General features: G+C 43.1%; 1 protein-coding gene across 1 annotated transcript in view; it reads left to right on the top strand.

The window, feature by feature from the left end:
• FBN1 (fibrillin 1) overlaps positions 1 to 16,338 on the top strand; it is a 207,410-nt gene that overhangs the window by 40,451 nt on the left and 150,621 nt on the right. The window lies entirely within an intron of this gene.

Genomic DNA, 16,338 nt, shown 5'->3' with positions numbered 1-16,338 from the left:
TTGTCGTGGGGTTGCCACCTTTTCCCTCAAAAGATTCTGTACCTTTTAAGCAGCTCTCTGAGTGGCAGAAATTCAGCAAGTGTGGCTTCCCTCCTCATTGTGGTGTGTTATCATAGCTCTTCATCCTGTGAGGAATGGAGAGGCAGTTGAATGTCTTCATGCCAAGGAGGAAAGGGTGGTGAGGCTTTCCCCCAGCTATTAACAAAAGCACAGATAAACCTGAAGCAAAGAGGCTGATGCGGAGGCGTTACTGCTGTTACCGGTGTGTTGTTGGTGTGTGGGAGAGGCGTTATTAATGTGGATGAATGGGGAACCAACTGTGAACCATTTCAGAATATGGGGGTGCCAAGCCTTTAAGGATTCAGTAATATTGTACTCATTCGGCACAAATATCAGGCAGTCCCTGTTGCAATTTAGATGTGCAGCTACCCTTGAAGGGGCAGCGTACATATCATTTAAAGATGGAAACAAAGAAAGAAGGGTGTATGAAACGTAGGCGTTGTTTCGGTTTAAGTCTCTAACTTAAATGCAAAAGCTGTTCATTCAGAGAAACATAATCATGTACATTTTAGTTCACTGTTTAATATACAAGAATGTCTTGGGCATTTTTTGGCAATCAAAGTTACACTTAAGTACCAGAGTTACATTCTCTCCTGTTCCATGTCCTGTACTTTGTTTTGACTAGCTTTACAGAGCTCTTCTTCTGTAAAACTTGCATGAGTTATCAGTTTTGTGAACTTTTTGCTTGGGTAGCTATAGCAACGCACACAGCTGTTCCCAGATCAGAACACAGCCACACTTATCTGCTCTAAAGTAGTTTCAAGGAAATTAAATCACATTTAACAGTGTTCTGGAGAGAGATGACAGCAATAGTTGTTTAACTCTAATTATCATTGGGCTGTTTTGTAGTCTTGAAGATAACATATGTTTTAATTTGAACAAATGGGCTAACTCGTCTGGAAGATGCATACGATAGATTACATATAACACAGACTATTAGATAGGCAGTAAAGCGAATCCAGCTTCTTTTCCAGTTAATTTTTAATTGTGTGTGTGTGTGTGTGTGTGTGTGTGTGTGTGTGTGTGTGTAACACGTTGGCTCTGCTATAGTTTAATTTTGGGAGCAAGTCCAGTAGCTACAAATATCCCTAGTTTGAATGCAAACTGCCACAGTTCAGAACAGGTAGGATGACATTAACATTATGGTAACTCGACTGCACAGACAAAAGAGATGGTTACCCAAGCAGCCAGATGTGTGGTAAAATATGAATGTTTATACTGTGGCCGGCCAGAGTGGGAAACAGCAAAAGCTTCCCTAGCAGAGAGGTCTTCCCCACTTGGCTGTCAGTAGGGTCTTCCATGGGGCAGGTTTGGGTCCTTCTCCCTCCCTGCTGCCTCGGCCAATCCTTGTTGCACAAACCTATAATTAATATGATGGATGTGCAGCAGCCAGTCGTGAGCATTTATCGAATTAATCCCACGCATAGGGAAATTCTCCAGTCGAAGTCAGCGAGGCTTAAAAACGCTGAATGAGGCAGGCTTGTGCCGATGCTGGCATAGACTGGATGGTTCGACCAGCGGTGCTGCAATGTTGTTAGCTCAGGAACTGGATGCCAGCTTGGAAAAGCTCTCAAGGGGTGGCAGGGCAGAAGGGCCTTGGGAAAAACATTCCCACCATTCAGAATGGGGAGGGAAAACAGCACGAAAGCGGAAAAGCCATCAAATGATATGGAATTGAGGAAGGGGGTGCAGCCTTGGCGAATAAAACTGTGTTCAGCAGGGACCAAAAAAGACTGTAATGCAGATGCCAGATTGCAACAGAGAAGCCAGGTTTGTGTTGTTCTGTTGTGGAAAACATGGGATTTTGTTCCTCAAGGCCATAGGGTCTGGTCTTAAAGCACATGAGGCAGTCATTTTGCTGAAGCTCTCCAAAGCTGCCTGGCCATCGCTTGTGGGGAAGACCACCTGGAAGCTGGGTGCAGCTTCCTTGACTTCCATGATGGAAGAAAAGTGGGCTATCGTGTAAAAAACAAAAGGTCGTGCTAATATAGCTGCTGCTACTTGGGCCCTGAGTTCCTGAAGGACCAACTTGACCCTTATGCACGTACCTGTCCATTTAGATCAAGTCAGGAGGCCCTTCTCAAGGAACCGCCTCCCAGGGAGGTGAGGGTGAAGGCAGCCAGAAGAAGGGCCTCCTCAGTGGTTGCACCCTATCTCTGGAATAGGCTCCCCCACAGAGGTGTGCCTGGCACCTTCACTGATACCCTTTCAGTGCCAGGCAACATCATATCTTTTCTCCAGCTATTTTAATAGTTCTTTTTACTGGTGATCTTGATTTTAACCTGATACTATTTTTGGCTTATATTTTTAATCTCAGTTTTAAATTGTTGGTTTAAAAATATTATGTAATAATTTTAATCTGTTGGATTCTGTTTCTTTATATTTTTGAGTGTTATTGTTAATGCTCTATTTTCACAGAGTTTAAAATGTGATGCTGTTTTAATTGTTTGTAAGCTACTCAGAGAGCCCAAGTGTGGGTTAATACAGTGGCATATAAATTGAAATAATAAATAATAAATATTGCTAAGCACAAAAAGTATAATTAGGTATTGTAGAGAGTTAAAAAAAGGTAACTTTAACTTTAAAGATAAAGTTAACCTTGGTTCAGTCTTGTGTATAATTCTAACCTTCAAGAACTATCCTTACAGAAATATCTTTGAGTATTTAGATACGCAAATCAAAAATTTAAAAGCAATTGTATACCAGAATGATGCACAGTACATTTTAATGCATGAGAGTTGGAATGCTAATGGATTTGCAAGTTTTTAGGCAATGCCTGAATTCATTTTAGGCAATGCCTGAATCCAAGCATTTCTTAAAAGTGTAAACATGTGCAAACATAATAATGCTTCATGTGCAGAGGAGCAGCATCAGCAACTGTATTTTGTGGGGATGAATGGAATCCCTGCAGAGGTTGGGGATGATATGAGCAATTTTGCTGATCCTCATGCGATGCATTTATTTCAAGGATTTTCTGAAGTTGTGGCAAGTTTGTTTTGCCAGTGGTGAAATGTATTTCTTGAAGGTTTGAGTCATATAATAGTTTCAGTCCGATTGCATCAGCATCTTACATACCTGTATGAACTCTTGAATTATTGAGCATAGTATTTTGGTTTACTTCCACACTTGGAGGAAATCTCCATGAGCAGAAAGCAAGAATATTCACATGCCTCTTGCTATCCTGCTGTATCTTTGGGGTGGTATAAAAACTAATGGAAATTGATGGGATTTGACATAAAGGCAAAAGTGAAATATAATTAGGAATGGAGTTACAGTCAGTAAAAATAACAAAAATGTTTCTTTCTCTGCTGTGTTACAAAAGCTGGTTAAATGTGGGCTGGATGATGGTGATGTCAGATGGGAGTGCCATGCTTGAAAAGCTTCTACCACCAGTCCCACATCAAACTGGGGGAAGTTTTGAGTGGGATGCTGCGGCATCTAGTCTGGGCCTAAACTTTTAAAGCTTTTCATCAGTGACCTAGATGAAGGGGTAGTTCTGTGTCAGATGTGGAGTGGTATGCAACCAAGCCCTCTATTTTGCCCAGCGGACTTATTCTTATTCAACTACTATGCTACCCAGTAGCCAAAGCTCTCGGGGTCAGTCTGCAACACTTCCTAAATAAAACCACGATGCAGTAAATTAACCATAAAAATGTCCATGATGCAGGACTTTAAAACAGCTTTAAACAGTTTCAAACTTTTAAAACAACTAAAACAATATTTCATACAAAATAGACTTCCTAAAAACAGTAGATATAAGTGCCATCTATATTATCCATTCTCTAATTATTAGATAGTATTAGATGTCTTTAAATGTCAGCCCAGAGGGCTGTCTGAGCTTGGATGAGTGAAGGGGTGCCAGGTGGGCCTCCATGGGAGATCAGGCCACCCTTGGGGGGCTGCCATGGAGGAGGCCTCAGATGTTGATTGTGGTGGACAGGAGGGGCAGCCATGGTCCCAATGATTTAGTCACCACATGATTTAGCCCCAGTGATGCCTCTCGGTGGCTCCACAGAACTATTCGCCTGAAGGAGATTAAAAGTGAACTTGTGACACCTCTCTTTTCCCTTCAAAGTGCAGTGGAAAGTACAGACATAATCATGCTCCCAGCCAGAGTTTCCTTTTGGGTCAGACGACAGCAGGTTTGGACTCCAGTCACTTCAAATATTAAGATTAGTTTGCATCTCCGTGGTGCGTGTGCTGCATGTGCAAACAATGTCTGGCTTTCCATCTCCGGCTCCTTTTTTCCATGGAAAGATATTTTTCTCTGCAGAATATTTATCAGCCTCCCAAGAAATGCAAAATATAACATTTGGACCCATCAATTGTTTAAGGAATTCTTTGTTGATTGACCTTGGGTCTTTTAAGGATATTTGCATATTTGCAGCCTTTGTGAGGGTAGAATAGCCAAAAGTCATTGGCAAGAGGGCAGATACAGGTAGTGTTCATGGTTTATTCATTGTTTTTGTGTAAATGGCAAACTACATGTTTGTGGAAAAGACTCCGCATCCTCTTTTGATGTGCTCTGTCTGTGGCATTTGAGACTAACTGGAAAGCAAACAACAAAATGTAGATAAAAGTACAAGCATGCTTGCAAACATGTATGATGCATTTAAATTAGTACTGCAGCATATGGTTGATGGCAAAACATTTACATCTTTTTAGAACTCTTGTTGAAATGGCTTTCCAAAATGCTTTTGTTGACCGATGTAGCAATATTACATGGGTGGGCGGAATTACAAGGGGGGGGGGGGTGTTCCACCACTTCCAAAGCCCTGCTCCCTTTTGTGGTCAAGAGAACTGTTTGTCTTTTTCCCTTCCATATTTTTCTTTTTAAAATTCCCCCACCCTCACATCACTAAAACCAATAGGAGGGAATAATATGACATTTTTCTTATTGTTCTAACCTCTGATTTTTTTCATTTTTGGTTCATCAGTTCATTTTTCCATGTGATTGCAAGAAATACAATGTCATTTTGAAAAGAAAGATCACATTTTATGGTCTAAAGAGGCTACTTTTGTTGCCTGATATTCAGCACGAGGAAGGCATGCAATTTTATCTAACAGAATTGCACCAGTTCTTAAGCAGAGCAGCCGAATATTACTGCATATGGCTTCAAAAGTGAGCATCTTCGGTATTCTAAAAAGAAAAAATACCAAGGTTTAAAACTGGGTTATTAAACAAAGCAGAAAAGCTTATGGACGTCATAGAAGGTGGGTGATGCAAGTGTAAACAGATAAGAGGTTTTTTCAAAAGTAGAATAACGTCATTTGCAGAGCCCTACTCCAAAGTAGATATTAAATAAATAGTCTTGGAGAAGTGTCCATATGTAGCCAAAAGGTGTTTTGTAATTTTTAAAAATGCAAACTGGTTTTTATTTATTTATTTATTAAAACATTTTTATGCCGCCCCATTCGCCGAAGCCTCGGGGCGGCTTACAACACTAGGTTAAGCCTTCCCCTTTTAGAAGCAGCTCACCTGTTCTGCCCAAGAATCAAAACACCACTGTTTGTAAGCTCCTGTAGGTACTCCGTAGCCCCCTCAGATTGTATCTTACAGAGATGTGTGTTTTCTCTTGCCTTTTTATAGTTAACTTCTATGATCTGTGTGTGAGTGAGTGACTCCAGGTGCATGTGTGTTTCGGCGTGCGGAGTATGTATTTATATCTCCTTTAAGATCTCAAAAATGGCAATCCTTTGAAAGCATTACTTAGTTATGATTCTGAATTAAGAAATACAGCTCCTCACTATATTCAGAATACATCTTTAAAAGGTGTTGTTAGGGAGGACATGACTACGAGGGAAGGATTAACATTTGCAACAGCCACACTCTTCCTTCCAGCTGATTGCTGGACATTTTGGAAGGAACAAGTAACTCTCAGGTATTTCTTTTGCAACTGCTTCCTCTGTTTGGCACTGGACTAGGACTGTAGGGAAAGAGGCCTAAATAAGGTATGAAAAAGGAAGAAGATACAAAAGAACAATTTAATTGCAAATGGTTGAAAACAAAGTCTATTTTTTCAGTTCTTCTAGAGGTCCTGGTTGAGTCCAGTACGTTTTCCTTGAGAAAGTGGACAAAGTTGCTGGCTTTTGAAAAAAATGTAAGAGATTCAGACTGCAATCCTGTACGCACTTACCTGACAGAGAATTCCATAGTAGACATGCATGCAGTCACATGATGAAACTGAGCACTTTTACCAGGAGGTTATTGCTCACTGGTGCTTCCTTAGAAGTAAATGAGTTTAGGATGAGTGTGCCTTTCCTGCTCAGCTTGTGATGAGGCCTTGGGGTAGAGATTTGTCTTAAAGCACACTGAATTCCTTACTGAAGGTGGCCACATGTACTACTTTTCAGAGGACAGCCCTGCATTTGAAAGGATCCTCCTCTACTTGAAGGACTGTTCAGTCCAATCTAATTCAAAGATAAAAGAGCATAAGAAGGACAGCAGCAGCCTGGACATTTTCCCCCTACCATCATGAAATGCCCCATATGTTTTATTTAAATGATTAATATTCCTTAATTTCCACAATATGTATAACATAATGCAGGTTGTATGGAAATCAGTGTCTCCCTTTGGTCCCTTTTTTAAATTTGGTGATATGTTGTCCGTGGGGTGGTGATGGTCGGACACGACTTTGTGGCTAACATAGCATAACATGACATTGGTGATATGTTAGCAACCATCCCAGCTGCTAGCTAGTTCAGGTTTAAGACTTTGCAGGATTGTCTTGCAAATGCTTACAAATGAGCTATGGGAGCTTCCATATTCCAAGTCCTGCATCAGAAAGAAGCCCATGTTTAAGTAAGTTCTGAGTGCAGGAAACCTATTTGCACCTTAGTATAGGTATCTTTGCACATCAGGAACTGCTAGACATTGAAGTTCTCCCTCATGTGAAAGCACTGGAGTCTAAGCCCTGAAGCCCTGGTAAATACAGAATTTGTCTTGAGAGAGGGCTTTTGCGTGTTCTTAGAGCCAGCATGTAGTAAGGCCTGTACAACCCTGAAATGCTCTGCTGGGTGATACATAGAGAATTCAGCAGAATCACAGAGATATTGCTCCTTTCCTCTCCTCACTTCCCCTGAACATATCCAACCATAGGTACACACTGGAGCTTGGTCGCGTTTCTCTGCACTCTAGCTGTCTGTTTTGTTTCACTCTCAGCTTCGGGGTAAACCATGCAGCTGTATGGAAACTAATTTAAAGAGGTGCTCAGGAGCACTTATGTCAACTGTCTGGAAAATTTCTAACCAAATGACCAGACTTTTGACAGGAAAGCTAGCCATATCACCTTGAATCCCATCCCAGAGGCCTTTGGAAACCACCTGGATGCTTTAGCTACCAGGGGTGGACCATCTTAATAGTTCCCCCACTCTTGAAAATGGAAGAAGCTACTATAGAGCTAAACTTCAGCCGGTGAGGATCTAACCATGACAAAAGGACTGAGCTCACCAGCTTTATCGCTAGCTGGAATAAAAGCCTAGAGTATGCTGTATGATATGCGTTGGACTAATGCCATATTGGAGCTGTCCCATGGTTGTCATGCTGGCCATGAAATCCAGAGATGCTTCAAAAAAAGATATCTTCTGTGTGAATGTTGATGTCCTTCAGAACCAAGAAGCTGAGGTGCCTCAGCAAGCCACTTGAGCTCAGGAAAGACAAACCATTGGGCGCTAGCGTGGGCCGTATGCCAACAGATCCCCAGTCTCTCTCCTTGGCCCCACACAAGGTGCAACACTCCAGATGAGGAGTCAGATGGACGAGGAGACCACAGCAATCCTGCTCCTTCCCAGCCCTCAAATCTTCCCTGATGCTGAAGCAAATACCCAGTGGGCACAGCTGAGAGACTCTTGGCCCACTCACCCAGGCCTTAGTTACACATTCCATATCAGCCATTTCATCCACTGTTAAATAAGGCAAATAAGAGTCTTCCCAGGAGACAGGCACCGCTGAAATTCGCAGACAATAAGCCAGAGAGATTCTTTCTTTCAGTTTGCTTTTGCTCCATCCTAGAGAAGCAGCTTCACTTATGGCAACCAGACTCAATAAGGGGCAGGCTCACCTGCCCTGCAGATGATACCATCTGCCTTTGCAGACTATTCTCCTGTTGGCCCAGGGGTTCAGCATATGTTCTTCTCAGCATATGTTCTCCTCTCACCGAGAGGAGTCTTAGCTCAGTGTGTAGCATCCAGAAGTCTCTAGGTTCAGCTGTTGGCACTTCCAGATGAAACGGCTATAGGGATCAGGTTATGAAAAGTGCCCTTCTGTGTCTGAGATCCTGGAGAACTGCCCTCTGGCAGAGTAGACAAAAATTAATCTGGCCTGTTGTAAGACAGTTTTCTGTGTTTCTAAAATAGAGATAGGGGTGAAGTGGAGCAATGAATGGAGCAAAGAGGTTGAAATCATTTTCTGTATATGGGATCCCTGGAAATCTGTCAGAATCCACTCTGTACTAACATTTGGAATAATCTGAATGCATGTCCTAAAAGTGCCCCAGAAGAGAGGGGATTACTTCTAAGTGACAAGGTGAATTTTAAAAAAACAACTGGCTTTCTAAGCTATGCATCTTAATAATATGTGAGACAAGTAAACTCTGTCAGTTTGAGAGCTTCGGCCATCTGAAAATGATCTAATGCTTACATTATCAAAGTTCTCCTAATGCCAAACACTCTGCGCCCTTTCCTTGCAGCGTGTGCTCTCAGTTGGGTGCTGCAGTGATGATTAATGCTCGACTGGCACGCAAAAGCTGTGTGTTGCACAACCGACACACATTAATCCTTTCCATGAAAGATTCAGCTTGGAGATCTGGGGCCTTAAAACCGCTGAGGGTCTCAGCTTGTATTCGGGATATGAAGAAATCTATTTGAGGCATGTAAATTTACCCTGGCCCTGGAGCTCTGTTTGGGGCTGGGGACCCTTCCTTGATGTGTGAGAATGGACTTGCAGGTTTTTCACTTGTGGGTTAATATGTATTAATATGCTAGAAAATGTGGTTTTGGGAACTTGGCTCCTTTTTTTGTGCTGGACTCTCAGCGGGTTAACTCTTGGCATCAAAATGTATTATGTCTACTCCAGCAATTTGGTTATTCAGAGAGTTCACTTCCTGTAGATTGGCTTTGAACTGACCAAGAAAAGAGTTTTAAACTCAGAACCAATGGCAATGTTTATACACAGAGATTTCTCTTCTCTTGTAACTCAGATATAAGCCAGGTTAAAATGCGTATTCACTGAAAGCCTTCAAGAATAATCTGGGAAGGGAATTTACAATAGCCAGATACCATCTTTAGGTTTAGAGGGTAGGCTGGACTTCTCCAATCTGGTGCCAGGGCTGTTCTGGCTGAGGAATATGGGAGCTGTAGTTCCACACATCAGAGAACACTGGGTTCAGGAATGCTAGAGTAGACCAGGTAAGATTCTATATTACATCTCTGTTATTCTGGGGACTAGCCCAGCTGATGATCTGCCTGCTTAACTGTAGACTGAGCCAGCGTGTCGCTGCTGCTAAGCTGGAGAGGTGTGGGCCTGATGCTGGATGGGTGACCACATATGAAACAGAGCAGGGGGTTGGAAACAGTGGCTTTACGCTACTATTCTATTCTTCCTCGCCGTTGTGTTGTCTACTGAGGAAGAGTATGAGAGAAAATATATTTTGCACATGAGAGGCATGTGTTAAAAGGTCTGTTAAAAGATAGAGTACTTTTTAACAATACAGAATAATGAAAAAATGCTATGTTTTTGGCAATACTCAGCTAAAAGTGAAAATCTATTAAGCTCAATGGAATTGTGTGGAATTACGCCATGAATGTCTGAATGTTCTCAGTGCAGTTTCATGACTACTTGGGGGTTCAAATTTTATTTTTCTGAGGTTTCTATAATGGCTAAACAATTAAAAAATGAAGCTGGAACTTGAAGAGGAAACAGCTAGGTTTAAAAAAAATACCTGTTAAGTTATTTTGCTTTCATTCTTCCTTTTGGAATTAGCTTTGTACAAGAAGCTTTCACATTTGTTAGCAAAAGCTGAAGTTCTAGGCATTCACACCTGTGAAAAGAACACTTGTATGGTGATATTTGGCTTTTAGATGGTAGAAAGGGAAAAAAATCCCAGAGATGCTGTATTCTCAAAGGGAAATTGCCATGCAACATGGGGGGGGGGGGAGCAAAACTAATTGCTGTGATGGATAAGCTCACTTCACAGCTGTTTTATTTTCAGGTGCATGTTCAGAAGTTGCTTGATGTGTCAGATGCATTGTGTAGGCGTCCTGGTCAGGGAGCGACGGGATTAGCTGTAGCTAATCCCAGGCTGAAAATCTGGGTTTGCTCATTGTGATCTGTGAAGTGGCTTCATTGAGCATCAGGTTCAGGACCCTTCCCGGAGAAAGCCCTACATCTGAATTAGGGTGCTGGATCTCAGTGTTGGGTGGACATTGATTATGGTGGAGAGGAAAAGAGTTTCTTCTGCCCAAGATATATCACAAATAATCTAGGACAGTGATGGCGAACCTTTGAGAGACCGAGTGCCCAAACTGCAACCCAAAACCCACTTAATTATCTCAAAGTGCCAACACTACAATAAACCTGAAAACTGAGGTTTTAGTTTAGAAAAAACAACTCGCAGCCAGTCCAGGCAAATATCCTTGGCAGTGCACTGACTGGCCACGCGACTTGCAGCTCGTGACGTCATCGCCTGGCAGCGCTACTCCTTTCCGAGCATGCGCGTGGCCCCCATCTGATGCTGTTATCTGATGCTCGGCTGCTGGAGCAATGCTGGGGTTACTTGGCTCGTGTGCCGACAGAGAGGGCTCTGTGTGCCCGCTGTGGCATGAGTGCCATAGGTTCGCCACCACTGACCTAGGAACTGCCGGTACTTTTAACATTAGTTATTGCTGGCTATCAACAAAGTATCAATCTCATCATTTCTTTTGATTTGTCCTGCTGGAATATTTGAGCCCTGGGTAGAGTTGCATGTTGTCTTTTCCCTTTGAATATTCTTGCCCTTGAATCAAGGGCAAATGTAAGCTTTGGAGCCCTGTCTGTTCATCCTCTTTAGGGAGAGAGAGAGAGAGACATCTGCACCAGAGAAGTTTGGAAGCTGTAGAGGAACAAAAGGGTTCTGTGCTTGGGGGCTCGGCAGTCTTTGCTGAACTTGCACTCAAGAGTAGTTTCAGGGACTAGAGGGAGAGGCCATTCAGTGTTAAATTACCTTGCATTTCTTTTTTCTTCTCTTGTCCCATACTGGTGATACTTGTGATCCAAGTTGGCCCTGTCACAATGCTGTGTATGCATACAGGAAGGAAGAAACTTCAGCCGTGCCAAGGTTTTAAAGCAGTTAAGATGGGTGGGAACGTCAGTTTTGTTCCCCTAAGATCTGGGAGAACAAGAACAGCCTCCCAAATGTTTACATTGTCTCGCTATTTGTTGATTGTGTCTCCAAAGCCTGCATTTCATTTCTCACTGTATTGGCTGAACATCTGTATGCTTCTTGCTGGCTTGGATTGAGAAGACTCCCCACCCCCACCTAAAGCTTCAGCTATGGCCTCATCTTGCCTTTTCACCTTGCAGTTAGACAATCCGAAGTGATTCAAGCCATGCTGTAAAGCAAAACATATCCCCCCTCTCATTGTATATGGATGCAATTTCTTACAGTATAGCAGCAAGAACAGGAAATACTAACAGGGTTCAGACAACCCAAAAACTCACACCCGAGGGCTGAAAGTGGATTGTTTTTGAACGGTGTTGCTTAAATGTGGGTTATTGTGCTGTCTGAACTATGGCTCGTTAACCACAAACAACCCATGAAGAGAACCCATGGTTTGTTGGTAGGCTAGTACATGCTCTCACAGTCTTGAGCTTTGGGAAGCTTTTAAAAATAGGCAGTACTCCATCGGATGAAATCCTGTGAGTGTTTATTCAGAGAACTAAGTCTCTCAGGTCTACTCTCACTGGGCTAAATGCAGATTAGTTCTGGAATAACTGCAGTGATGGACATCAGCGCTTTTGATCTGCTGTCTTGGCTACGGTCTGTTGTGCACCCACCGGAAAGGTGGTGTGTTAACCCATCCTGTGGAGTGGCACCTGGAAGGATCTGAAAAGGGCAACTCCCAGAACCCCACACTTGGCTGTCTGCATTGAAAGACCTCTCCAAATAAACCATGATCTGTGCCAAGAAAATACAAATTGTGCACTTTGTATACCATATGCAAACCATGCAGAGAAATGCTTATGTTCATCACTTGTTCTGCTTCTTCTAATTATTGGATGAAGCAAAGAGCTACTGAAAGATCCAAAGCCATGATTATATTCCGCAAACTCTGCTCAGGCCTTCGTCTGGTTTTTCCGAATTCACCGGGCATCACCTGAGCCAATCACCACCATGAGAACTAGAAATGTGTAATTTAGAAATACACACAGATGCCAAAGCTGGTAATTCTTTGGATGCTGAGTATAGCAATAGCTATCAAACTCCACACTTACCCTGTGTTTGAGCAGCACTATGGGATATACAGATATTTGTTTTAGGAACCCAATGTGTAAACTACCTTTTTGTATATGGGATTTTCCTGCCTGCTTTGAATGCCCTTGAAACCAAGTTGGGTTCTGCTTATCAAATTTATCTGAAGTCAACCAAGTAACTGTCCATGGTAACACATTTAGGAATCCTTAACCCATTAGCTAGTCAAAGCAGTGTCTTGCATGTCTGGACATTTGAAGGAAATATCTGCAGTTAATGAATTGAAACTGCCTACAAGACTTCAAGCATTTCTATTTCTTAGCCTGAAATTTTGGCTAGTAAATTGAAAAAGCTCCTCAGCTGCTCAGGCACTTTTAATGTTGTATGTGAAAACAAACAAACTAATTAACCCAAATGTCAGGAATGACTTCCAGGCTACAAGACTCCCAAGATCAGGAAGATTTCCATTTGAAATCGGTGACTCAAAAGGATTAAAGAGCCTTTTAAATCTTTATTATTTACATTGTATGCTGCCAAACAATTCCAACAGGAATCTCTCTTCCACAAGTAGAAACATTCCTTGCAACTCCAGTTTGCCAGCAAGAAGATGTGACCTACTCATGTTGCAGCACAATTTGATATGCACAATCTTGCAATAGGAGTAGATTATTCTGAATATTTATTTATTTATTTAAAGTGTTTGTATGCCGTCCCCTTGCTATATAGCCTCAGGATGGCTCACACAAATAAATAAATATAATACAAATACAGTTAAAACCCAGAAACACTCCGGCTGCACAATTAAAACCTATAAATATTAAACATTGTTAAAATATTGTTTGAATAAAAAAGTCTTAGCCTGGCGCCGAAAAACAAATAACGACGGCACCAGGCGGACCTCTCTGGGGAGCGCGTTCCATAGATTGGGCACCACAGCAGAGAAGGCCCTCCTCTGAGTACTTTGTCTCCTAATGTCTCTCCCGGAGGGCTCCCGAAGGAGGGGCGGGAGGACAAATACGGAAGCAGGTGTTCCTTTAGGTATCCAGGTCCCAAGCCATTAAGGGCTTTATAGGTGATTACCAACACCTTGAATTGAACCCGGACTTCGATGGGAAGCCTGTGAAGCTGGTAGAGGACTGGGGTTATATGAGAATAACGCCTAGTCCCCGTCAGCAACCTGGCTGCTCTATTTTACGCCATCTGAAGTATCCGGACTGTCTTCAAGGGCAGCCCCACGTAGAGCACGATACAGAAATCCAACCGGGAAGTAACCAATGCATGCGTCACTGTCACTAGGCAGTCCTCCAGGTAGGGACGCAGCTGATGGATTAGCCGAAGCTGATGGAAAGTGCTCCTCGCCACTGCCGTCTCTTGAGCTTCCAAAGACAGTTCCGGGTCGAGGAGCACTCCCAAGCTGCGGACCCTGTCCCCCAGAGGGAGTGCAACCCCATTCAGAACAAGATCCAAGTCACCTTCCCAGGGACGTGAACCTCCCACCAGTAGGACTTCCGTCTTGTCTGGATTGAGCTTCAGTTTATTGGCCCTCATCCAGCCCATTACCTCGGCCAGGCACCGGTTCAGCACAGTCACATATTGAGTGTTATGTAGATTGATGGGCATTGTTTTCCAGCAATCATATCAACACTTCCAACAGAAAAGCAGAGATAGATATATGCCATAAAGTCACATAGTAATCAATATTTAAATGATTTAAGGCAGCCTTCCCCAACCTTGTGCCTTCCAGACACATTTGGACTGCAACACCCAGAATTCCCAGTCAATGGCCCTTCTGGATGAGAATTCTGGGAGTTTTGGTCCAAATGTTTCTGAAGGCCACCAGGTTGGAGAAGGCTGGCTTAAGGTATATGCATACTACATTGAGGACCTTGCAGGAAGGGAGGTATGCATCTAATTTGTTGTACATGCCATTAAGTCATCTCCAGTGCATTGTGATCCAATGTATGAAGCCTCTCCAAAATGCTATCCATGACAACCCTGTTCTGCTCTTGCAAATTCCAGGCTGGGGCTTCCTTTGTAGAGTCAGTCTATCTCCACAATTGATCCTCATTTTCTTCTTCTGCCTTCACCTTTCCCTAGCATGACTGGCTTCTCCAGCAAGTCTTGTCTTCCCATGATGTGTCTGAAGTAGGACAGCCTCTGTTTCGTCCTTTTTTGTCTAGGGAAAGCTCCGGCTTGATTTGATGCAGGACCACTTGTTTGTCTTTCTGTCGGTCCAGGATATTTACAAAGCTCTCCTCCAGCACCGCGCTTCGAATGCATTCTCTGTCAGCTTTCTTCACTGTCCAGGTTTCCCAAACTACTACAGGGGTAAAGAAGGGCTACGTTCCTGGTTGCTTTCCTTATGCCTGTGATAGAATTTTTGACCATGTAAGCGTGGGTCTATTACATATGAATCGATAAGGAGCCCCATTCAATCTGAGGGTACCTGCATATGGACCGTCTCTAAAATCATTAGCTGGGCTGTGGCAGGACACACAGCATATTACCTTCATTGAGAGTTGTGAGCTGATGAATGTTATCATATTTCATAGAATCATAAAAGAGGAGAGTTGGAAGGGGCCATGAAGGCCATTGAGTCCAACCTTCTGCTGTTGCAGGAGACATTACATCATCCTACTCAGGTGGCTGCCCAGTTTCTTTTTGAAAGTCTCTAGTGTGGGAGAGCCCACCACCTCTCTAGGCAGCTGGTCCACTGTTGTATTGCTCATTTGCCATATTCCAATGTTATTGCTGATTCTATTATGGTTGAAATGGGAATGTCGTCCCAGACCGCTTGGCCAACTGAAAGCAAAAATTGCCATGGTTGAGTTTGTGAAGGGCAGCAGCATGCAGCTGAGGGAGGTACTAAGGGGGATTAACTGCAGTCCAGTCTATTTCAGCAGTGCATGTCTCGTTCCTTAGGTCCAAATCCATTGAAAGGATAGCTAATGCTCTCTGGCACCTGCAAGCACACCCTGAAAGTTACTGGACATTTGTCAAGTTCTGTTTTTCTTGCCAGAGTATAAATATTTTGTTGGAAGAGTTTGTGTTCATGAAAAGAGGACCTCCTCTGGTCAGGAGGTTCATGGTTTAATGTTTGTCTGTTTCATGAACTCTCACTTTCTTTCAACTTGAAGATGTCCATTTCAATAGAAGGATGATTACATTGATCTTCCTTACAAGATTGTTGAAAAAATTACAACAGAAATTTGTATTTAGAATGCTTTGGACACTCATCAGTGGTGGAGAAGATAGTTTGGATTTCTGATTCTGGCTTTACAGAAAGCTGGTCGTCGTTATGACTGGGTAGATCCCGTTCAGTTGATAACATGTCAAGGTGTTGACACGGTGCTGGAGGGGTTGAAAGAACTGCACCTGTTTAGCCTTGAGAGGAGAAGACCGAAGGGTTTTCAGGAAGAGGAAGGCCAGGATCAATTCCTGATCATCCCAGAATGCAGGGCATGGAATAACAGGCTCAAGTTACAGGTAGCCAGATTCCAGCTAGGTATCAGGAAATATTTCCTGACCACTAGAGCAGTACGGCAATGGAACACATCACCTGAGGAAGTTGTGGGCTCTCCCACACCAGAGTTGGTCAAGATGCAACTGGACAGAAATTTGAGAGGGATGCTTTAATTGGAATCCTGCACTGTGCAGGGGGGTGGGCCCATGGCCCTCTGGCCCCTTCCAACTCTACTTGATTCTGTGACCCACCTGGGGCTTCAGCCTGGGCTCCAAGGTCCTCCCCCCACACCACATTCCCCGACTGCAGATTGTTTGGCAGTTTCTGGACTATTATGTCGGTTTGGAAGTTTGACATGCCTGCTCCAAG

The sequence above is a fragment of the Varanus komodoensis genome, unplaced genomic scaffold, assembly GCF_004798865.1.
Source record: "Varanus komodoensis strain SLA01 unplaced genomic scaffold, ASM479886v1 scaffold33, whole genome shotgun sequence".
Taxonomy (NCBI): Eukaryota; Metazoa; Chordata; class Lepidosauria; order Squamata; family Varanidae; genus Varanus; species Varanus komodoensis.
This window is presented reverse-complemented; position numbering and strand designations above follow the sequence as displayed.